The 25018-nt window shown below is 35.1% G+C and overlaps 1 protein-coding gene across 4 annotated transcripts in view; it reads right to left on the bottom strand.

The window, feature by feature from the left end:
• Positions 1-25018, bottom strand: part of LOC111052995 (neural cell adhesion molecule 1) — a 522721-nt gene that overhangs the window by 450905 nt on the left and 46798 nt on the right. For 2 of the 4 annotated variants that reach the window (XM_039421336.1, XM_039421337.1), the window contains exon 2: positions 18935-18972. The exons of the other annotated variants lie outside the window; for them this stretch is intronic. The gene's annotated coding sequence lies outside the window, so the exon portion shown is untranslated. The remainder of the gene's footprint in view (positions 1-18934; positions 18973-25018) is intronic. 4 annotated transcript variants of the gene reach the window in all.

Below are 25018 nucleotides of genomic sequence, written 5' to 3'. Positions count from 1 at the left end.
AAATATATAATAGCAGTGTAAACTCCCTCATAGAGTCAGGAATATCAATTTTCATTGATAGATCACAAATAATAAAAAAAAGGCTATTATGACTGATATAAAGGTATTACGACTGATAACGCTTATAAGTTGCTCCTCACAATCGAAGCATCACAGAACTTGAATGATGAAGTATGAATCAATGGATGAAACGACGTTTGAATGCGAAAAAGGGATATCATAAATTCGGCAAGTTATAGAACATAAACCAAGCAGCCATACAAAACTTCACTAGCTGAAGCTCACGTCTTGACTTTAAACTGCTCTATCAAAGAGTTCTCTGTTGGCACTTTGAGCCAAGAGTACGCGATTTGCCCACAAATGAGGCGAATATATAAAAGTTCTCGAATATGCACTTCCACTCTACTTACATCGTTGTGTGAATAACAAATGTTGGCAGCCATAATGGCATTCCATTACGTTGGTGGATTTTGTTTAGTATATTACATGCTGGAATGAAGAGTGCGAGTTTGTGAATTAGATTTTTATGACCATGAAAATTTCTCAGGGGATGAGGGTGTTCACTGATTGAACACGTTATTCTCAGACTAAAAGGTTTTTCTTTATACACAAGGAAACGTTGTATAATAGAGGAATGAATGGATGCAAGACAGGAATGAATTAACACTACTCGTAAATGTCTCTACTGCAATAAATGTAGAATATTAATAACCTAACACTTGAAGTATTCATTATATTCTCTAGCTATGTATCTGTTACTATGCTATAACTGTATTATAACTAAAAGTCAATGAGTTCACTATTGGGCATATCAATAAGATTTGAACTCACTCCCTGTTTTTCAAAAGAACCTATGAATAATGTTGTTTCATATTTTCAATATTTCGTTTCCTGATGTGTATTGCACTATGTCATCTAACTTATACGTTTTCGACAATAAAGAATCCTATTCTATTCTATAGAGTCTACTGTTCCATTAGTAATTTATAATCGATTCCTACTTTACCCGACTGATGGGTCATTCCAGCAGCATTCTCATCGATACAAACAATAAAATACACATACACAATTGTAGAGACATACTATAGGTTCATTACAAAGAATATAAAGGAGACGAATCTGGAAGATTGTCTTTCTCATGAAGAACCTTTTCCAAAGTTGAAAATATCCACAATCTTCCGTTCATATTTTCAATTTTCAACTTGCAAGTCCCACCCATTTACGATTTTCAGTGATATTTATTTAATTCGATCATGAACATGGAAGTTATTTTCGAATGTGAAAAATTGGAATAGAGAGCTAATGTCAAAGGAAAATGTGTTCAAATGGATAAGTTGGTATACATGGATATGTCAATGTCCATGGATAAGTTGAAATGTGTTGGAATAGGATATTTTGATATCATTTACAATATTTCTATTACTTCAAAATCAACCAGATTTATAGATAAAAAACCATTATATAAGTATCAGAACAAGATTCATTGCACATTGTGTAGCATTAGAATTAACCTTATCGATTATGAAATAACACTATCATCTCATTTACAATAATAAATGAAGTTATTTGAGCCTCTTAGAAATTGAAGCACATGCACCAAGGTACATGTACCAGAATACGTATCTCTTTTGAATTCATCATATTTATAGAATTTGATATAATTAGAATTCTATGTACATGTTTGCAGTGTATTCATGTGTTGTCTTAATAGCTATCTATTCCAGCACATGACAACCTCAACATTGATTATATTATTATAATTATTCACAGTAGTGCATTCAAATGGGAATTTCAGTCGTATCTAGAAACAGGCAACGTTAATTATTATTATGAATAAATGAGTTTGATACCGTCAGGTAATTCGCATGAAATGTTGATCATTGCATCACAATAATAGCCTAATATCAAATTCTCGCAATCGTCAGTTCTGGAATATATATCATAACAATATGTAATTATAAATGCATGCATGTCCACGGCGAAATGATAGTCCTGCCATATTACACCTGGTCCTCAACCAGTTTGATCAAGCCACAAACCGCAAAATGTAATTAAATATTGATCAACTGATAACTTGATTTCTAATTCTGTAAATAATGAATGTGCGCATATGAAAACCCATTCACTTTTGTGTATTTGTAATGGAATTTCCAGCTTTCTCTACCCCCAGAACGACGGAGTCAGGAATTATAATCTCCCATAATGTATACCTCAGCTTTCCAAAAAACGCTAACTCTCTTCGAGAGCTGCCTTCCCATATTGGTAAATCATCTCGAAACCTCATGAGAGTATAGAATTGGAATAGTGATTGGAACTTTGCTCTCAAAATATTCAGAATAAGAATATACCCATTTCAACCTCCAGTATTCCCAGAAATTCATTGTTACCCCAACAATTACTGAATAACATATTATGATCAGCCTCGTTTAGAGCTTATCAGATCGCACATGATTAGTGCGTCTGATTGAGAGGTTTTTCGATAAACTTGATTATTCATCATTCAATATGTTCATGTTTAGTGGTCTACTACGATAATCTCAGGAAAACAAATTCTTTTAAGAGAGAATCTATCTAGTCTAATTGATCAACTACTAGATTTGGTGAATTTCATTAATGAATAATTCCAATAAATTATTGGAGACCAGGATTATTCATTTTCCATTGATTATCTACAAGTATAAAGATTACAAATTTGAGATTCGTATAATATTATATACTGTATGTTTGGTCTGTGATTTCCAGGATGATAAACATAAGAACTGGAAACATTCCCTCATTTAGACTATATCAAGTATCAAAATTCGGGAAAGAAATAGTTTTGGGGTGATCATGTTGGTTCTCCTCCAATCATTGATTTGATTATATGTATTTGAGAATGAATATGATAAAGAAATGAATAATTATTACTGAGTCAGCAGCATAACGTTTCATTTCATAAAATTGAAATTTATTGATTGAAGAAAACCACTTCCCGTACATGAAATTGTGAAGTCCAATGCAGTAGATTTCTGTATATCATGAATGTCTTTTGTACAGATGCTTTGAAATTGGGAAATCAAGTTATCACTTTTATTATTATTATAAGAGTTGTGCACCGATTTTCTTCTACTAGCAAGGCTGGCGAAACAGGAGTGAAACCACATCAGACTACGTTGTATCAACTGGCAGGGATTTTGATGAAAATTCATCGATTTGATGCCGTACATTTTGTTCTCGTTTTTCAGGTCAGTCTTCTTCAAGGATTATTATTTTATCAGGGCTCAATTTTATGACAAGCGTTTCGGTGGTAGAGTCATTGATGTATTCATGTTTAGCAGTCACACCTTCCCTCACCTCTTCTCTCTCATACATTCCTCCACTATTGTTCACTCACTCTTCATCTCTTCATGTTGATGGTTTTTTTCCATCTTATGTGAGTTTCAAATCCTTTGTTTGGGTCGTGATTCCAGTTATAGAACCTATGCGACCATGAACATAGGGCTCCGATTGCACGTAAGTCCTTAAAATCGTGTTTTTTTGAAATCTCAACGGACATTATGGACTCGAAATGTGAACAATCAAACTTCATATGGAATTCATTAGCAAAAAATGGCATTCTACTGAACGTTTGGAGTATAGTACGGATTGATAGTGCAGATCATAATGTTAAAAACACTGGAATAAATTCATTTGCACTTCGTACTTCATAATCAAATAATCTTTTAAAAGTCTGAAAGTATTATTTTTTCTCATAATATAGAGTAATGGTGCCTGAAAAGTTCTATTGCACATCATCCAGCTACTACTGTCACTGTCATCTAGTAGCAGAACTTGGAACTAAGGTGAAATAAAAACGATATCTTCAGTTCCACATAATTTATTTAATCCAAAATCAAGTTTCAATTCAAAAAGGCATAATCTTCAGTGGTCTTTTTTGATTAGACTCCTACTGGTCTTTGGTTAGACTCTAACCAAGAAAGAGCACTGAAGATGATGCCTTGCTTAGTGCATTGAAACTTTGGAACTTAAGTTTGGCTCAAATAAATTATGTGGAACTGACAATATCGTTTTTATTTCACCTTAATATGGAGAAATTCCACAATATCTCTGTTCATAGCGTGAATTTTAAAACTTGGAACTGCATAATTATTCATGGATTGTTGAGTAGATGGGGTGGTGAACATGTCCATTGGTCAAGAACAATAACTAATCACTAATCAGGAGAGAGAAGTAAAATCTTGAAGGTGTGACTGGAAGCAGAATCCTAATGTGAATCTCGCCGGGAATTTCACATTCCATGTTCCAATTGTGCGCTTCATTGATGAGTTGTATCTCCTGTTGATTGATATGAATTTATCTCAGCAAAAATGATGATCATGAGCTATGAAAAGAAGGCAGTTAGCCTAAAACTTAACATCATCACAAAAGACAAATTATACGGTAGAGGGGTTTTATTTACAGAATATTTCGAATATTTTGATAATAAATGAGATATGAATAAGATATCGAATGTTTCAACTACATGGAATAAATCGAGCTATAAAGGTTCTCTGCTCCAACCAATGTACTCTGGGTACATTGGATCTAACACATTAACAGCTGAAGTGACAGGAAGATCGTAGGAATATTCTGGCAATTATCAATGTTCTTGAAATTAAGGACTAGTTTTGAAATTAAACTAGGATTGATAACATTCCACTTTATTGAATGACATGTCACAGTTGGGTAGAATATTCATTTTCCAATGAACATCATTCCTTTATCATCATGTTTTTCCCGTGAAGTAGAAAATCAACTGCAGACTTGAGTCTATCAATGTGGTTGAAATGTATCCCGATACTTTGGATTGACTGAATGGAATCAGAAATCGGTCACGATCTTGATAGAATTCAGAGCAGGTTTGATGTTGCCGGAACCGGACGTTTCTTTCGCCCCCAAGATGAGCAAAGATGAAATGGATGGAGAAAAAGATGAGGAAGAAAATTAAAATTGAGGTTGAAAGGATGATGATGATGAATACAAGAGATGGAATGGCAGGCCGCTTCCTACGAAAGCTGGAGGGAAATCACTTAGTTTATTTCACGGCCCAATGATTGCAGATTTCAGCCAGGATAATCTTGAGTGAATTCTTTCAGTCTGGCTTCATTTTATTCGAACGAAACGGACTGTTGAGAGATTGAACGGAGAAAACAATATCCACAGATAGGCTGTGAAAAGGATGGATCCTCATCGTGAAACCTTCGAGACTCAAATATTCAAATAGAGAAATCTGCGTCCCAGTACTTTCGAACTTTGTGTCCTGTCGACAACGAAATCGAAATGGTGAATGTGGAATCCCATCACAATGTTTTCTGTTGAATTCAGTATTCTCCAGAGCCTCTTTGCATGAAGCTGAAATTACAGTTCCAAGAGTCCAGTAGCTTCGCCACACATTAAAATCTAATCAGTAAATAATTTATATGATCGCTCATGACGTGAACATCGCTTAGTTCACGACAGTCAGTGAACTACAAAAGTACAGTAAAGAACTGAGACAATTGCTTCCAGGCAGTTTCTCCAACCCTCACAGGCGCCATATCTCCAATACGTGTGTTTTTTCTTTCACGAAGTATGAATACGTTTATATACAATTTGATGGAATGACAGCGCTATTCTTTTATTTCACGCCAACTGCAAGAGTGTGTACGGTGTAGCCTGTGCGAATAGAGATATTGATTTGTGTGAGACAGCAAATAAATGACTTTGCACTGCGAATACGCGGAAGTACTCAACTAGAGGAAATGAAATCTGTCACCATCCACGCAGCGAAAATCACGTCAGATAAAACAGAAAGTATATTCTCGATTCCCGTGAGATGTTTCTGCAATGCCATTCGCACCTGCCACTGGCAATCAGCTAATTCGATAGACATTGGGATTGGTTTTATATACTTGATTAATTAAGTTCGCATTCCAAACTTTTTAGAGGAGCTCCGACATTCATTTTCCCAATTTTCCCCTTCTGATAAGGATACGAGCAAAACATGTTCATACTCACTTTGAGCTTCTATGATGAAGCTTACATTTTATTACTTGAAATTTAGTCACAAACATGGATGTGTCGGATTTTCAACTGATGTGATTTATTTTGAGTATATGTAGACTAAGATAGATTGGAAACTTAGAGAAAATTGAGTACCCACTTATCAATCAATTGATATCCGGCCAGGATATCCGAGACGACAAAGGCGTTGCACCCTACAGTCTGCTAGCACACGATGGTTGAGGTGAGGGTTCGAATCTCGCCGGTAGGCATAGAATCTTGATAATCTCATCAAAACACCCTCTCACTTATCATTAACCAGACAAAAGCAAAAAGGTCATATAGGCATCATCCGCAATAAAAAAATTCATATCTAAAATCCTCATTTAGAAAAGGATTGATAAAAATAATTTTTAATAATCGTCTATCATTTTGCTTCAGAGTTGATGGTATTGAATCATATAAAATCTGTTACTTAAATACGTAAATTATATGTATGATAAATGTTCGACCGGTTTTGCAAGGGGGCCGGGGGGTAAAACTCAACCCTAACAGTACTCAAAGTGTGACTCATGTGAAAAATAATTTACAGCACTACTAAACTCATCAAATCACACTGTCTCATACAGTAAATGCTGTTGTGGCGCACTAGCTATCCATCCAAAGCAGGATTGTGCCCCTGCTTCACTCCTATACTACTGAACTAAGTTTAATCCACCCCACTCGAATTTTAGCTGGGAGGGAAAATAAATTGCGACTGTTTAGTGAACAAATTAAAGCCGCCTTGAACGATTTAATATGTCATTTTGGGAATAGTTTGCAATTCTTAAGACGATGTGAGTGACATAATTTATGTTGTATAGTGGATTTAGCGGAAGCATGACAGGAGAAGTGGTATGAGTGGAATTTGATGAGCTGAGACCCAGCAAGAAGTGAGTAGGAGATGAAGGAGCAGGATGAGGAGGAGGAGGAGGAGGAGGAGAAGACAACTCCTCATGAATTAATCATGACTTGTGAGCTCGCTACTCATCAGCTGCTGAGGGCGGAAGAGGCGTCTTGACTTTACGTGTCAAGATAAGAGCTTTACTTGTGATGTAGAAATGACACGCCACGGACATGACAACTGAAGATTCAGGTTACTCCTCATCAATGATGAAAAACCTATCTCAATCCGTTCAGTAACGAGAAAGTTTGAATATAACACTTGTATACCAATTGGGCATCAACCCTAATTTTAATTCAGAAAGTTGGTGAGCAGAGTTTGAGTCAAACTCTTTGCTGCGAATCATTCACATTAGATATATCATTGAAATGTGCTGTATCCTTCCATACGGTGATGAGATTCCCATATTCAAGAATGAAAGGAAGCACTGTACACCTTATTTTCACAGGGGTCTCAATATTATTGTGTAATACACGACCACTAGATGGGATGAAATATTTAAGTACGTGTTTACTATAATTCGAGTAAGAAGTATTCTAAGTCTATTACACTTATTGTACAGATTCAAGATTAATCAGCCAAGACTAGTTTGATAGAGGATTGGACAGGTGGAGTCTTATTAAAATACAATTGAGAAGCTTCTCGAAAGTTTCACGGTGCGGGATGTGTAGTCAGTTCAAAATACAACTTTCCAAGGCAACTTGAGAGCAAATCATTCCTCATTATAAACTCTCCATGAACAGTAATAACAAGTGAGCCACAGACAAAAAAATAGTCAAAGAAACAGTACTTCCAATCAAATTGTATTTACCTTGTATTGAACAATCAAAGGAATTCAATGTTATCTCAATGCGTAAAACATGTAGAATACACTACATCAGAGTGTCTCTCCAGTTTCAGAACCACAATGACAAAATCATAATTCACTAGATGGTATTAGATGGTGAGCTGGAAAGCTCTTTCAGAAAGCAAGTCTCATGAAATAGAGTGAGAAAACAACATTACACTCCATTATTATTCAGGTGGTGAACAATTGTGAATGATCTAGTAAAGCTATGACTATTTAATATATCGACTTCATTTTTCTCTTCCGCTACAATTCTCTCTATTTCTATCCGTCTACTCCTTCCTTCTCTCACACTATGTTTTTCGTTCCATCTCTCTCCTCTATGTGCATTAAGTGAGGGCACTCACTATGATAACAGAGAAGCACGTACACGGAAAAAGGATGCAAAGTACACAGAGTAAATCGTCACTGGTATCACGTACTCTGTCTCACTTACATTTCGTTTGTACGTTAAGACCCAATCTACGTGCAACGTTCATTTCAATACTAGAGTATATTTTCACATAACGTTCCAATTGTGAAGGATATGATAAGATCACAATTGCAATGACTATTCGAGTATTGTGTTCGAAGGGGGGGAGTTAGGAGATCTCTATGCTAAATAAATCTTTATTTGAAGAATATTTTTCTCATTCTTCATCACAATTGAATGAAATGGGATCAATGGAGGTATTTTGAGAAGAACAATATATATTTTGATGTTCCTTCTTTGTTCAATCTGCTGGATCAGAGCTAATTCAATTAAAACTTACACCCTCAAATTATTAAAAATCCACTTTATCGTCTATAATCCACAAACTAGCCAACAAAGCCAAGTGAAATTCCAGTTATGTACTGTACATGATCCAGTCACGGAAGGAAGCTCGTTCGTTGGAAGTCTGCTGCAGTTTGAAGTTTTTTCTCGTGTCTGAATCATCTATAGTTTCGTTGAGCATTTTTGTTCCCCTCAATTATGCAACCCTGCAAAAGTGTAGTTATAAAGCAAGAGATTTCGACGATTTCTTGAGTTTTCCGTAAGGTTTCATAGTGAGAAGTACTATACATTATTTGCACTGAGAATTGTTACCGTCAGGGAAAGGCATAAGGCAGTTTATCACGTCAAAGACAGAGGTAAAGTAATAGCGTTTGTATTGTTGCGGTATTGCTACTGAGGTTAGTAGCCAAGAGGGAGCATAGTGGATTGGTGACAGGTCGAAATGATAAGGAGCAAAAGGGATGTATGATGGAGTGAGAGAAAATGGTTGAAGAGAGATGAGTGGCGGAAAGAGGGGTATATGGGAGAGGGAAGGATAAAGCGATGAACAACAAAAGGGTGAAGGGTGAAATCTCAGTTCGGTCTTGTTTTAACCGATTCGCCACTGTCTTATGTTGGAAGCTTACCAAATGCGGCCGAATTCATACCGGTGCCTCACTCTGTAATTTGGTTCACCGCACCATTCTCAATTTCCCAGAATCCTCGACGCAATAAAACATAATCTCAAATTTATGAAGCGTACAGTTGGACTCGAACAAACAACTAAGACTTGTAAATTATTTCAAATACAGGCGAAAAGTAGTCGCATGCTTAAACATTGGCCGCGCTGCCTCCATGCCTTATCATGCATCCAATTAGTGTTATTACCAGGAGACTGAAAACGCAAATAATAATTATTCACTAGCGATATGATCATCCTTTCTCAACGCACTGTAGTATTATTCGCTGTATTTGCTGCTGCTATACACAATTCACAGCGCTCTGATGAAATTCAACAATCAAGCCAACAGTGATAAAATCCTTTTGTAATTGAAATTCTCATTCTGTGTGCTAAAAATGAGTCTCATTATTCACTGGATACCATTCTACCTCTGCTTTATCGAACAATCCACTATCAGGAGTCATCATAGGAGTTGAATAGTAAGGTAACATAACTTGTTGGTTTCAAAGCGTTTTCTTACTAATAGTAAACAGGGATTATATACTATTTTATTCTTAATGTGTTCGGTAGTAGTTAATCTACTAATTGAGAATGACTCGTGTTAGGAGGATCCAATTCTCAATTATCAAGCCATTTTACAAAAAAGATGCTAAAATCAATGTGAAGAACTTTCTTCTAAAAGCTTTGATCTCTGATTTTTTGAAATATTTGAAAAGGCGGCTAAGGTGGGCCGTCCACTAGAACCGTTTTCGTCCGTACTAGCATTGGCCGAAAACAACCGAACTCGTCCGAACGATCCCCCAACAAAGAAAGGAATAGATGCTCGTCCATTGCAACAGGTTCATACGGCCGTGCACGGCCGTCTCCTTCCAGCCGATCAATTTTTCGATCCGAATTGAATGGGATTTTCCGGCTCCATCCGGCCGAACTAACTAGTCGAGCTGAGACAACAAAGTGTTCCTAACCTAAACTTTTCCACAGTCTTGTTTGTTTTTGTTTTTTGAAGTTGTTCTGTTAAAGTTGTAACTATGGACAATGAAAACTTGATAAGTTTGCTTCAAGAGCATATTCCATTGTGAGATATGCGAGACAAAAGATATCATCGTCGTGATGTTCAAAGGAATCTGTGGACAAAGATTGGTGAACAAATAGGATCAGAAGATGATATTATTATAATGAATAACTAATTCAGAGGAAATATTTTGCTTATTCAGTTTTCAAAATCTCAATATAATCATTGTCTATGAAAAACTTTGGTGGCTATGATGGAAGTTATTTCAATAATTGGCAACCAGCCTACTACTGAACTAGACTGACATAAACGGTTCCAATTGATGACCATATTCGGCCGAATTAACGGCCGGCAGATTCGTCCGGTCCAACGGCCGAGCGGATCGGTTGAATACGGTTCCAGTGGACGGTTACCCTTATAGTCTAGGCGCAAATGTGATTCCGTGGTCATTTTTGGGTAACAGCCGTGGGAGATGTCTGAATTTCTTCGTTAGGTCTAGCATAATAAGGATGGTGATGATGATAAGTTCAAATCACTGGCAAACACCTCGGAAACAGGATGGCCGCGATGGTTTTGCTATATCGCTTGTATTTCAATAACCGTCCAACCGTTTTTCTAGACGAAAATATTTTTAAAATCTTCCTCTACAGTTTTTGTTCTATAAATTTTTCATCTAAAACAAATATTTATTTAGTTATAACCTTCAATAGCAAAAAAAAACTTTTTTTCTGAATGTTTTCAAATTTAATTTCATTATAACTTTTTTCGTGCAAGAGATACAGAGAAATTTTCAATATATGAGATTTAGAGCGTTTTTTAAACTTTTGAGCAATATATCTTTATACGCTGTACGTCGAGAAATGAGTTCTCCAGCGCCCTCCAAAGAAACCCTGCACGATTTTCCATATGCATGAGGTAACAAGCTAGAACTATAAAATCGATTTTTTCATGACCACTTCAAGATATAGTCTTGCAAATGGTCTCAATCTCTTCGTTACAACAAGCAGTATAAGAATAATGATGATCGAAACAACGAAAATATTCGACAACATCGAAAGATTCAAGATGGCGGTCATTATTGCCAGAAATTTTTATATCGCTTGCCATTTAACTATTGTGATAGATATCGGATTGGTTCTAGCACCGAAGTGTTCAGTATTAACCAAACTATGATGTTCGAGAGAATCGACTCATTTTGACAACTCTTTTCATGATTTATTCAACTTCAAAAACTTGAAACATACATTTTTCGGGAACAATATTTCACTTTCCACCCTGTAAATATATTCGCAGTAGACATACACTGGAGTTATTGGTACAGTGTTTTAGTACATTTACAAAGCTTCAAAATGACATCTGGTTGGAGGCTTTAGAACCATATTCCACGGCTGGAGCGTCATTGGAAAAAAGAGAGAAAAGTACTGTTTGCAGCGGAAAACACGCTTTTTCCACCAACTGCCAATCTCAACAATTAGAAAACCATGTAACTCCTGACTCTTTAAAGGTACAGACTTGGGAATGGTATCAATCTCTTTGTAATAATGTGTAGAAAGAGATTATCCATGATGGCAATCTCAAATATGTTTGTCATCACAAAAAAAACAAGATGGCGGCAAAAATATGTCGATTTTCAAGAAATCGTCTGTAATTCTAATAATGTCGAGGATGTCGGATCAATTCAGCCTTCTGGAAGCTCCAAAATAATCATACTAAAATATTCGGAAGATTCACAAGCGTATACCCCTAGGTATACAAAGTCGTCCACCAGCTAAAATTTGAAGTGCCTAATTTGCCCTCTTACCACTGCTGGTGACACTCGTAAATACTTTGTTTTGGCCTCTTTTATCTTCAGCCCCATTGGCTCGCCATGATTTACCAATATCGTGAAGGCTTCTCTCAGTGCTGGCACATCTCTTGCTATTATGACCAGATCATCTGCTTATTCAAAGACCTGCCAGTGCGTCTGGGACTAGTGCGTCTGATCCTATAGCATTCCAGTAGTGTAACAGCGATGCCGACTTACCAATCATATTTGACAAACAGACAAGCGAAATATTGTCTGCCAGTCGGTCTGTATTTTTCGCGTCTTTTAATATTCTAACCTAAAGTTTTCAATGCAAATCCGCAGTTTCCGTTGTATACTACTTTTAAGTTCGGTCGAAACCCACAAGGTTTATAGTAACATGTTAAAGTCTGTGTTGTAATTTATTTACAAGTGAATTTATTGCTTTGAAAAGTTTCAATGATTTGTGAATGGTGAGTGAATATACCTTATTTTATTTGAAAATGTCATCAACATTTTCAACTGTAGGCCTATCAATCTACATAGTCTAATTCTAGAACCTGTTTGGCTTCTTATAGTGACCACAGAAAAGTGTAAACTTATGTGACGATTCTCTGGTCAAAGTCCAGTCAAATGGTCGTTTTTCATGAAACAGCCCCGAAAGAACTTTTCTCGAAAGTTCTCTATGTATTATTTTTGGGGCGCTGAATTCGTATTTGAAATTTTCTGACACGCCAGAAGGCGGCTTCATCCCCAAAAAAACCCCAAAACCCCTAAAATTTAGGACTATTTTTAATTTTTCCATTTAATCTCGAAAACTTCGAGTCTTAGAAGAAAAATTATTCTCTACAAAATTAAAAGCTATAAATTTCCAATAAATTGAGTGGTCGCGCAGGATTCTTCCATTCTTCATTCCGGAGCTAAGAATTTTCAAAAAAAGGGGTATTTTTCAAGGGGTTTTCCAAATTATGCAAACCTACCACTTCTACCCTATACAACTTGGATATTTCTCTAGTATAGATAGAAAACCACACATCACGTGAAAGAACAATTAATTCTGAACAGGATTTTTTAGGAATTTTCGAATTTAGTAGAGGTGGGAGGGGGAATACACCCGAAAATAGAAAATAATGTCCTAAAGCCAAAATACAAATTTTTCATTATAATACCTTTTCAAGGCCTTCCTAACAAAAAATACATATTTCGGCTCAAATCATCTCTCGAGGGTTATTCTCTATGAGAATCACCCGTTAGAAACATTTAATTCCAGGATTTCCTAGTCATAAGGATACGTCAGGATCAAAACTTTAAACACTTATAACTTTTGACAGAATGATCAGATCTCCTCGTACTACAACTCATTCTTCTCAGCTCGTCAAAGCGGTTCAAAAGCATGTATCATGACTGGAATTTGATGAAAAAAATAAAAAATTCTCCCTTCGGTTTATTTTAGCCCATATTTGAATACACAGAAAAATTACCAATTTCTATATTCAAAACTGTGCATCTCGATAACCCGAAATGATAAAAAATGGCACTTGGTCTGTCTTCATTTGAAGAACAGAATCTCCTCTTTCATGTGAGGTAGATGAATTTTGTGAAAATATAATCGTGAGGTAAGATACGTTTGTTTCATAAGATCAAGAAATTTGCTATATTTTTCACATCTTCACAGTCTCGACAGTTTCTCGATAATAAACTGGCATGCAAGATGAATTTAAGGCAACGTAGCTTATAGAGCATGTAATTTTCTTCCATTTGAGACCAATTGCAAGTTTCTATGAAGTATCTTACTCATTTTAGATACTTTTCAACAACAGTAGAATCGCAGAAAAAATGAGAAAATGAAATTATTCATTTTTTCAATTGGCTGTAACTTTTCAAAGGTATTGGAATCAGGAAAAACTAGGGGAAATTCTCTACAGCGTCGACTACTTTTCCGATTTTCTACCTGAAGTGTTCCACAAGATACGCAACTTTGAATATGCGAGACTGTGAAAATAATTAACGTTTCACAAATTTTCAGATTCGAATTCAGCGCCCCAAAATACATATAATAGAGAACCATCGAGAAAAATTCTTTCGGGGCTGTTTCCTGAAAACGGACATTTGATTGAACTATCAAGGTTTCAAACCAATTTAAAATAGGTAGTCCTAGTTTCCCAATCAATTTTTCCAGTCAGAGCCGCCACTGAATCTGAAAAAAAATATATTTCATGAAGTTTGCTCTGGGCAGTGATTCAGAAGGTTTACAGGAATTGGTTATTGACTCAGGGGAGAAATACAATGCGGTTCCGTCAGTGAATTCTGTCGGTAAATGGAGTGGGGCTTCAAGGTAGTCTAAAGTGGGATCAGCTTTTGAGGGTTCTAATGAACAGATTATCTCTTTTCGCCATGAAAAGAATATCATGAGTTTCCAATAAGGAAACGGCGCTTGGGGCCTATCATGGATGTTCCTTGTCTGTGATCCGCTATAGGGTGCTTTTTTGGGATGGCGAAGGCTCAGATTTGCACGAGATCTTTCTGTTGCAAAAATGATATTTGCGTTTTCGGTTTTGGTGGAGTTAATCCCGTGATTCCTGCAAGACAATTTCCAAAAGATTTAGGCTAATGACGGTGCCAGTTCTTTACTATTTGGAAGTGATTCTGTTTGTTGTCAAAAATTTGAATCAAACAGATCCCAAAACATTCATATGGCAACCGAAATCAAAGCTCCCTCCTGTATAACCCAATTCATAGGACGACTTTGTTTGAGAGATGATCCATATTATTCAGGGTTGGAACTCTAAAGCCAGATCCCCATATCATTTTGAAGTTCAGGTGTTGCGACGCTTTCGAGAACTCCGACTCAAAGGCTGGTAGATCGAGTATCCTACACATTGGGTGAATGCTGTGATGCTGTTAGGAAATAGATTACGACAACTTTCCGTGTTGCATGCTGCAAGAGCTCCGCTTGAGCGGCTGAACGCAACAAATAAATCAATAATAATAATATGATATAAAAAATACAATATATATTACATTCTAGAATGATAAAATAGTTGTCAAGTTTTTAGGAGTAAAATCTCCACTGATATTTCTCCAAGAGGACAAAAATGTTATCCAAAACTCTCATCCGATAATAATATTGTTTCTTGATGAGTAATGAATTAACGGCAATTAAAAAATATGTTTATTATTTGGTTGATTTCGCATCCAGTATTTTCATAATGTGAAATTTCTGTTCAGTCTCCTTCAATATTGATTATGTTTCTACTCATGAAATTGCAGAGCATCATCCAGGACTATTTTTGGAATGATTAACATTACTTCTTGAGAATACAATGAATATGACACTGATAGAATAGGATCGATTGAAGATTGCTAGAGCCCATTCTTTGATTCGAAACCAGACTGAACTTATATGGTATAATCTGAATATTATATTATATAATCTTATTACATTATCTTATTCAATCTGAACAAAAACAGAGGAATACTCAGGGCCAACACACAATAACAATGCAACAAGAACACAAAACATCCTGAACACCAAGTCATCAAGAAACGCCTAGAGTCAACGTATATCAACTTCATTCCGTTAAAATTACTTTGATCTGCCATGAATTATGCATTCCATTCAAATAATATCTATATGATCAAAGCAATAGAATAGTGCATGCTGGTGTGCAAAAAAGACCAATGATGCACCCTCCACCCACCACATATATCTCAAATCTGGTACCGCCCCAAAAAATAGTGCACCCTCGCAAAATTCGAACACTGCCCCCCCTTAGCACCCAGTATATGAACATGTATGTATTTCTTACTTTTTCCATTCAAAACATTTATATACTTGATGGTAGAACATATTCCTGTTTGTTGCTTACCAACAAGATCTTTTATATTCTTCGTTACTTCAGTCACAGTAGAGAAGCACTACTTATACTTGGTATACGTATTCCGTGAATCAGTATAAAAATCCAGTATAAATATTTCATGAAAATTAGGTTCAAATTTTTCTACAATCTAGTAGATGAGTGTTTATCAGTTTGTTGAAGAAGCCTACTTATATCCAGTTATCACGCCGTTTTGGGCAGATTTATTGTGGTTTTTATAGTGAAGAAGTATAAAAAGTTTCATTTTGTTGATAAAAGTTGAGCTTGTAAGAGCTGAGTCCGTCAACTCAACAGAGCAATAACGCACGCTGTAGCATGCCAAGGCTTGAGTACCATTCTTGGCGCGGATATTAGGAACGTAATGTGACGCCATCAATCAGCGGTTACTATAAGACGTTGCTGCTTTACTTCAGTCATTTAGGCCCACTCGTCACTCACTCTCTTTCTCTCATCCTTTTTTTCTCTTTCACTCTCTCTCTCTCTCTCCCTTCAAATGTTTAAATGCTTAAATGTTTGAATGTTTAAATGTTTAAATGTTTAAATGTTTAAATGTTTAAATGTTTAAATGTTTAAATGTTTAAATGTTTAAATGTTTAAATGTTTAAATGTTTAAATGTTTAAATGTTAAATGTTTAAATGTTTAAATGTTTAAATGTTTAAATGTTAAATGTTTAAATGTTTAAATTTTAAATGTTTAAATGTTTAAATGTTTAAATGTTTAAATGTTTAAATGTTTAAATGTTTAAATGTTTAAATGTTTAATGTTTAAATGTTAAATGTTTAAATGTTTAAATGTTTAAATGTTTAAATGTTTAAATGTTTAAATGTTTAAATGTTTAAATGTTTAAATGTTTAAATGTTTAAATGTTTAAATGTTTAAATGTTTAAATGTTTAAATGTTTAAATGTTTAAATGTTTAAATGTTTAAATGTTTAAATGTTTAATGTTTAAATGTTTAAATGTTTAAATGTTTAAATGTTTAAATGTTTGAATGTTTAAATGTTTAAATGTTTAATTGTTTAAATGTTTAAATGTTTTAATGTTTAAATTTGACTGGTATGTTCCTTTTTTAATTGTGCGTCGACCTATTTACAAGGTTTTTTGAAATTTTGCATTTCAAGGATAATATAAGAGGAAAAAGTAGCCTCCTTCATACGCCAATTTTAGAGTAAAAATCAGACTATAGATTTATTCATCATAAATCAGCTGACAAGTGATTACACAGATGTATGGAGAAGCCAGTCTATTGCTGTATTTCCATAAGGTCTATAGTTTCAATCAGGTACTTGTGAATGAGAATACTGCGTGAGGTCTACTGATCACAGAACTACCAGTAGTTAGAATTATGGTTGTCTCATTGCAGTACATTCTCAATAATACGCACATTAGATCATAATACCGGGTCACCGAGCTTCGCTCGTTATTTTTATTTATTGATAAACACGAACACATTTCTCCAAAATGATCGTGTTTATATTTCACAGCTGGCCTGACTATCATCTTATGAATTTCGGGGATGAGATATGTTGATTTTTCACATACTGACTCACTCACTTTTTGACTATCCACAGCTGTTTCAGCCAAGGATGAATTATCCTTTTAATGTCGTTCAGCAAGTTTTCCCAAGGATAAGACCTAGTAAAATCGAATTTTTATATCATAAACCTACTATGTTCCAAATTTCGTGAAAATTGTTAGAGCCGTTTTCGAGATCCGTGGAACATAAATATCCAGATATAAAAAATAAATTGCTTGCTTGATATAATAGGGTTTTGGAATTTTCTGAAGTTGATATGTTTTCTAAAAGAAAGAGAAATAAACGAAAATAAGTTTCTCTTGATGAATTTTTCTTCACGTGAGATCAGCTGGATGATTAATGGATGAGTGCACACATGCACTCGTTCACTCTCTTCCATTACGGTATCGACAGACGAAAAATTTTACAGCTTTTTTTCCAAGTGTTTATCGCTGTGTTTACGTATTTATCCTTTTAATGTCCTTCAGCTAGTTATCCAAGGGTTGAGACCCAGTGCAATCGAATCTTCATATCATAAACCTACTTTGTTCCAAATTTCATGAAAATCGTTCGAGCCGTTTTCGAAATCCGTTGAACATGAATATATACCCATATAACTATATAACCCCAAACCAGATACTAAGCTATATATATATATAATATATATATATATATATATATATATATATATAGAAATTGCTTAATATAATAGGATTAATAGTCTCAATAGATAATACGGTATTTCTGTTTTTACTGTAAGATTTCTGGTCAACTGCAATTTCCAATGAATCTTCTATTTTAGTTTTTGATAACTAACGATTTGTTGCATTGTTGCTGTTATATTTTTGAATTAATTAATTAATTATTCCCACTCCTATGTCTCACATAGGTATGTTTGATTTTATGTAACGACTCTGCAACCCGGCATTACTCTTGTATTGAAACCCTTAAATATGATTCATATTATTTGATATTCATTCATTTTTAATGTTCATTATGTTTTTTATCTCTGTGTCCACTGATTCTTAGTTTTCCTATTAGCTTGCCGAAGGTCGGCTGGCTCCTTCCTCTAGCACCAACTTGCTCTTTTGGAAAGTAGTTACTAATGTTTCATCTCGTAGAATAATTTTTTCATAATTGCAGTGTATATTGCATAGTTTCTTGATTTATTTCGTAATGTATAAGAAATAGCCTGAATGAAAATATGAAAAAATTATGTAATAATTTACCAGTTTTTCCTCAAGTAGTAAGAATAGCAATATAATATGTCATCAGGTGAGAATTGTTCAGTGGTACAATAATAGTCATTATCACCTTCTCGAGATTATCTTCAACTCTTGATTTTGTAGCAGCTGTATGCAACAAAGCTGTATGCTTTTTGAAGGTCTGCAACCTTCCTTGAATCAAGTGATTGTGATTTTCACCAGAATACAATATTCCGATGATTATTCCTGCCTATTCACTTGCTACCTTTATTATGTTATCGACAAAACGTATTTCCAAGTTGAATAGTCTACATTTTCTGCAACGTATTACTCACGAGTTCCAATAGTGCGTGCAGTTTCCCTTGACTGTGACCTGCAAAAATAGCAGTCTTGTTAAATGGAAAATACAAAAATTATGAAAAAAGTATAAATTCCAATCTTGGTCAAAAAATGCTGGCACAAGGCAAATAGTGGACAAAAAATTAGTTAATTCGATAAAACTGTTCTCGTGTTGAACTAGCTTCAAGATAATGTATCATCCGTCTCATCTGTTCTTAGTATTTATTTGGTGTTGTTCAACGGTTCTCATTCCCATATTTGGGGAACTGGAGGCGTGTCTGGTCTCGACTAATGACAGAGCTTAACTTTAATAGCTCAATAACTTACTGACGACCAATCATGGTGCTTCATCAACACTATTTTCTGCTGCTTAAGGTTTCATCTTTGAGTCTACTAGATTAATAATGACCAAAATTTGTTATTTTGTGTAATAACCAAAACTGTGGTTACTACTCGTTTTGACAATATCAAGTCGTTTTATTTATTATTTACATAACAATATGAGGGCAGGAAGAGATACTTCCCATAATAGCCCTCTTGACACAACAAGGATTACAATTCTAATATATTAATAGTATAATATAATATAGTAAAAGTATAATATGATATGAAAATTCACTAAATTGAAGAGAGATAGAAACTACAATATTTTTTAACTAAAATAGAAGATGAAAGAGAGGAATATAATGACGATAAGTATAAATTAATAAGAGAAGAAAAGAACAATATCTATCTTTATGTCAATATTTTGAACCAACAATTACAGAAGATGATAACGAGGGGTATGACGATGATGATGATGATTATGACGATAACGATGATGATGATGATAATCATCATGACGACGACTACGTTGTTGAGTGTAAATTAAAGAGGAGAAAAAGAACAAGATAGGCATATTACCAACGAGCAATTGACTCCAACATCAATCTCCTTACTTCCAATTCCGATTCAACCAAGTGTGACCCTCTACTCAGCTAATTCATAAGTCTCTGCACTCTGTAGAGGCGAGAAATAATTATGCACAGTCCTGCTTCTAGGCGAAGAAAACAAGACAAAATTCCTGGCATTGAAGGCGAATACTTAAAAGTTGAGCATTGACAGCAGCACAGGAGAATGCACCACTCCATTAAGCAGCAACCAAATGAAAAACACTGAAGCTCAATCCCTGCGCGAACTCAAGTAATCCATCGAAAACATATATCTCAGTCTGCCAGGAGGAAAACCAAGAGGACAAGCTCTTCTAAGCTTCTGAAAATACAGGAGACGAAGCAATTCATTTTGAATTTTCTCAATTGCACGATTATCTTAATCAGTATGAGGACTCCAAACCATGGAGCCAAACTAAAGCACACTCCTCACAAGAGAGACATAAACAATCATTATAGCATCAGGGTTACTGAAGTCAGCCGAGTTCCTCAAAACAAACCTCAACAGCTTGTTTGCCTTGTTAGTTACATACTTGTGGGGTGAGAATGACAAAGAATTGTCAAAAACAAATCCCAAGTCCTTGCAGATGGTAACTCTGTCCAGAATATGATTATTAATTCTGTAAGTGAAGGCTGTAGGATTACGTTTCCTAGAATAGGCTACATCATACATTTACACTTGTCCACATTTATCTCAAGACGATTCACCGCACACCACAATGAAGCCCTGTTAACATCAATCTGCAACTGATGGCAATCAGCAGGACCTCGGACCTCTCGATAAATCTTAATATCATCAGCAAAAACTAGACATTCCGAGGAAAACTGGAGAGAAGTTCCTCAAGTTCCTTTCACTATTAAATAACTGCAAGTTATGAAAATCCGAAAATTGATCATACATGTTATCGGTGATCTCTGGCAAGTTGAAGTCTCCCACAATAAAAACCTATCTCCAATCTCATGAACATAGTTTTCCAGACAATCAAAATAAACTTGAAAGTCTTCAACAGTCGCATTATTGTGAAAATATGTTACGTTAATGTACAGAGGTCCATCCCGAGATGCAACTCTCATCATGAAACTCTCAAACCGACCACCATCCGGTGACAAATTGATATTAATACACTCGCAAGACTGAATTCCTCTACGAACTGCTATAAGGAGACTACCTCGACAGGAATCACTACCAGGACGATCTTTTCTATAGACAATATACCTCTAGTCAAAAAGCTCACTATTGTGAAAGCCAGTTTTCAATATACTATATTATCTTTCCTATACTACTACAAAAATTAAAATTCAATTTTAAATACAGGTAGACCTACTTTATCACTCACAGGCCACAGAATAGGATTTCTGTTTTTTTTTCTGTCTGTTTTCTTTCTTCGCATCTATTAATACCTGTCATCATTTTTATTGTGATTTCTATTTCAATTTATCAGATCACTTCTTGACCACTAGGCATAGTGTGTGAATGTTTCAGTGAAATCTTTTATGAAATGTTCCATTATTTAAAAAGGATAGCATAGCTTTTTTCATGACAATAACAATATTGAACATCTACATTCAAATAAATTCAATAAGTACTTCTAGCCTCTATATATAGGCTCTTTCATGTTCTTTTTAGGTTCTACATCAAGCATCTCCCTACTCTATGTTTGAACAATCACAGGAGTACATCACCAATTCTCTAACCAAGTTATATCCACAAGAATTTCGTTATTGCATAAGTTGGCTCAGTTTATGCGCTTCAAATAACATCAGAATGAGGATTGAACATTTTTGAAACGTAGCTTACCTGAAGACATTTCAAAATACATGGAAGATGAAATTATATATGAGATTGATTATAACTCTCATCATTCAATAATTATTACGTGATGAATCGATAAATTGTATCATGATTATATAGACAAAATGTAATCTTTTCCCAAACAAAGGTATCAGTCCAAATTCTAGTAGGTAACAAGTTTCATTTGTAGCATATTTGTTTCTATCTGATAATAACTCAAAAGAGCTGAAACAGGTAATGCAATAAGATATAAAAAGGTATTCTGGTACTTTCTACATTATGATTAATAGTTGGGATCATAACAGAAGTGTTGAAAAAATAAATCCAGACCCCCTGGGGTGGAGAACTCGCTCTAGAACTGTTGGATTCATCTTTGAAATTTGCAACTTGTAATTATACAAGTACTTGGTTGGTGGAATTATGGAAACAGCTTAGTATTTTTTTTACACAGTAATTCTTTTACAATGATAATTTGAAAAAGTAGGTTCTATTGAACATCCTATTCGAATGAATTAACTACTATTCTGTGGCTTCAGAATTTTTGTCCGTCATCTTAGATCCAAAGTAATTGAAATATGAATCCAACTTCATTTCGAATCCAGCTTCATTTCAAATCCAACTTCATTTTTTAAATGGGATCGTGCTCATGATAGTGTTACATCATTTGGATACTAAATTTTAAGAGAAAATTAATAGCGGAAACCTCAGATCGATACCTCAAACATTTTCAAAAATATTTACATTCGAAGATACTAATAAATCATAGAAAAATGAAATACATGAGTACATTGAAAATTTAAAACATCTAAACTATCTAATTTCACTCTTACGAGAGTAAGTAACCACTAATAGTAACTCCCACTCACATACGTAACACATTGGACGAAATAATTCAACTGTCGTATTTTCAATGTACCCACCTCATTTATTTCGGAATCCTTAAAAATGTGAACATCATTGAATCGGTTTGAGATATCGATGTGCGGTTTTATCTATTCATTTTATCTTCAAATTATGTTCTTGAATCATGTGTCACGTGACAACCTTCCCATTTGAAAAAAAGGATTCAATATGGCGGATTTAAGATGGCGGATCAGAATTCAGAATCTACAGAAAAGTAGTTATTTTAATTCGGATAGAGTCTCCAATGAAACCAACTATCAAATTATCATTGGAAAAGTAATATCACGCTGGTCCATAATTTTCACCAAATCTGTAGGCCTATGTAAATTCAAAGAACTTCTTTGTTAAACTACTCAGCTTGGTAAATAAATCTGAATCGAAATTCTCAACCCCTAAACTATCAATACCAACGTCATAGCAATTGCTATCACAAGTAGTATTATCAATTACTCGTATATTACAGACAGACAATACACAGGGAGACAGATTGGAAGATTATGTGTTGAAAATTTGAAGCTGAATGATTAAATCGTTCAAAAGTTATTGTAGTATGTTCTACAAACGAACAGACAGATGAACAACGATTCTGCTTATTTATTTATTTATTTAGCGTATGGCAGTATACACAACACATTTATGATCACAAAATTCGAAAAAAAAGAAAACAATAGAAAATTCATATATAAAACGAATGAAAATATCTCAGTCACTTTTGACCTGGAAATTAGAGGCATGCTTCCAGGGTATTTAAGTAGGCTATTGATGCTGGTTTAGCCACCAGGAAATCTTCATGTGCACCCGTGTATGCTGATCTGGGACACTCCTCCACTATGTGTCTCACAGTCTGGACTGCTCCACACTCACAGAAAGGGGAGTCAGCCTTCCCCCACTTATGCATCAGATAGGCACATCTACCATGATGAGTTCGTACCCTATTCAATGCCGACCATGTTTTACGAGGCAAATCGAAGCCTGGTGGTCTTCTGGCTACAAATGGGATGTCAATGTTCTGCTTTGCTGACCACGCTTGTTGCCAGGCCTCAGTTAAACGGAAACCTGAATCTAAGGCTGTAATTGCCGTCCTAACCGGTGGCTTACGAGATTGCAGACGGCTCTGATTGGCATCTTGTATATCCTCATGTATTGGCAGGCTTCGATTTTCCTGTATCTTCTTGTACTCTCTAGTGAGGGCATTCATGCGTCGAAGATTTGGGGGTGGGATGTGACTCAACACCGGGAGCCATTCCACAGGGGTAGATTTCAGAACACCACCTATCATTCTCATTGAGTTATTTAGCTGAACATCAACCCTATGAACATGAGAGCTATTCATCCAGACTGGAGCACAGTACTCAGCAGCTGAAAAGACAAGGCTTAGGGCTGTAGAGCGTAATGTAGATGCTGAAGCTCCCCATGATGTTCCGCAAAGTTTTTGCATAATATTGTTTCGGGTTTTTAGTTTTTCTGCTTATGAAATGTGATGTCACATAAAAGCCCCAAATTTGCAAGAGGTTGAGTCTCAAGGTCTTGCCAATTTCTCACCCATACAGCACATTCCAGCCCTCATATCGGGTCAACTGCAGCAAGACTAGCCAAGCATCTCCAACATTACACTATTACACTTAAGGATTGTGGTAGTACAAGATGGGAAACAATCAACCATCAGTACAAAATTGATATAAGTCTGGGTCCAAGCCCTTCGACTTAACAAGTGGAATTCTCTCCACAGCAATTACAATAAATAGTGAAGTGGGCAACAAGCCCCACTCACCTAAAGAAAAAAAAAAGAAAATCCCAAATAATACAAGAAGATGCAATACTAAGTTTGCTGGCCCGCCATACTCCAATATCTCCAACATGACAACATCTGTAATGCCACATAAGTTTGCAATGACAATTCCTACAAACTAAATACAATTAGAGCATTATGTCACATTTCTGACTCACTTAATTTGTCTTTGATTTCTCCAATTTCAATTATAACTGTTTGCAAATTTTATATCTGTGTTCATTATTCATTCCATAGACAACCTTGTCTTTTCAATTGATTATTTCTCTCTCTTGAATGTGTTGGGCTCATCATTTTGTGTTGGGCTCTATTCTTTCATTTCTATCTCATGTTTAATCTTTCTTTACTTGCTTATCTCACTCGCCAGCTGTTCTTCATTCCTTTCTACCTGATTCTGTTTATTGGCTGTGTGTATCTTCCAATCGTTTCACTTTCTCATTTTCCTTACAGTGGGGCATGCTGATAATAACAAATAATATACATTTGAATAACATCTAACAAATATAATAATAATCTTAACAATGATACTAATCTTAATGCTAATAACAATAATAATACTGAGTCTACAATATATCACAGACATTTTTATTTGGTTAATTTTTGTTATTTTTTTGCTTTGTTTTGTTATTTAATTTTATTACTTGATGTTTTGTTATTACAGCACGTT

Source organism: Nilaparvata lugens, chromosome 2, assembly GCF_014356525.2.
Source record: "Nilaparvata lugens isolate BPH chromosome 2, ASM1435652v1, whole genome shotgun sequence".
Taxonomy (NCBI): Eukaryota; Metazoa; Arthropoda; class Insecta; order Hemiptera; family Delphacidae; genus Nilaparvata; species Nilaparvata lugens.
Note: the sequence above shows the minus strand (reverse complement) of the source record. Positions and strands in the feature narration are given on the sequence as shown.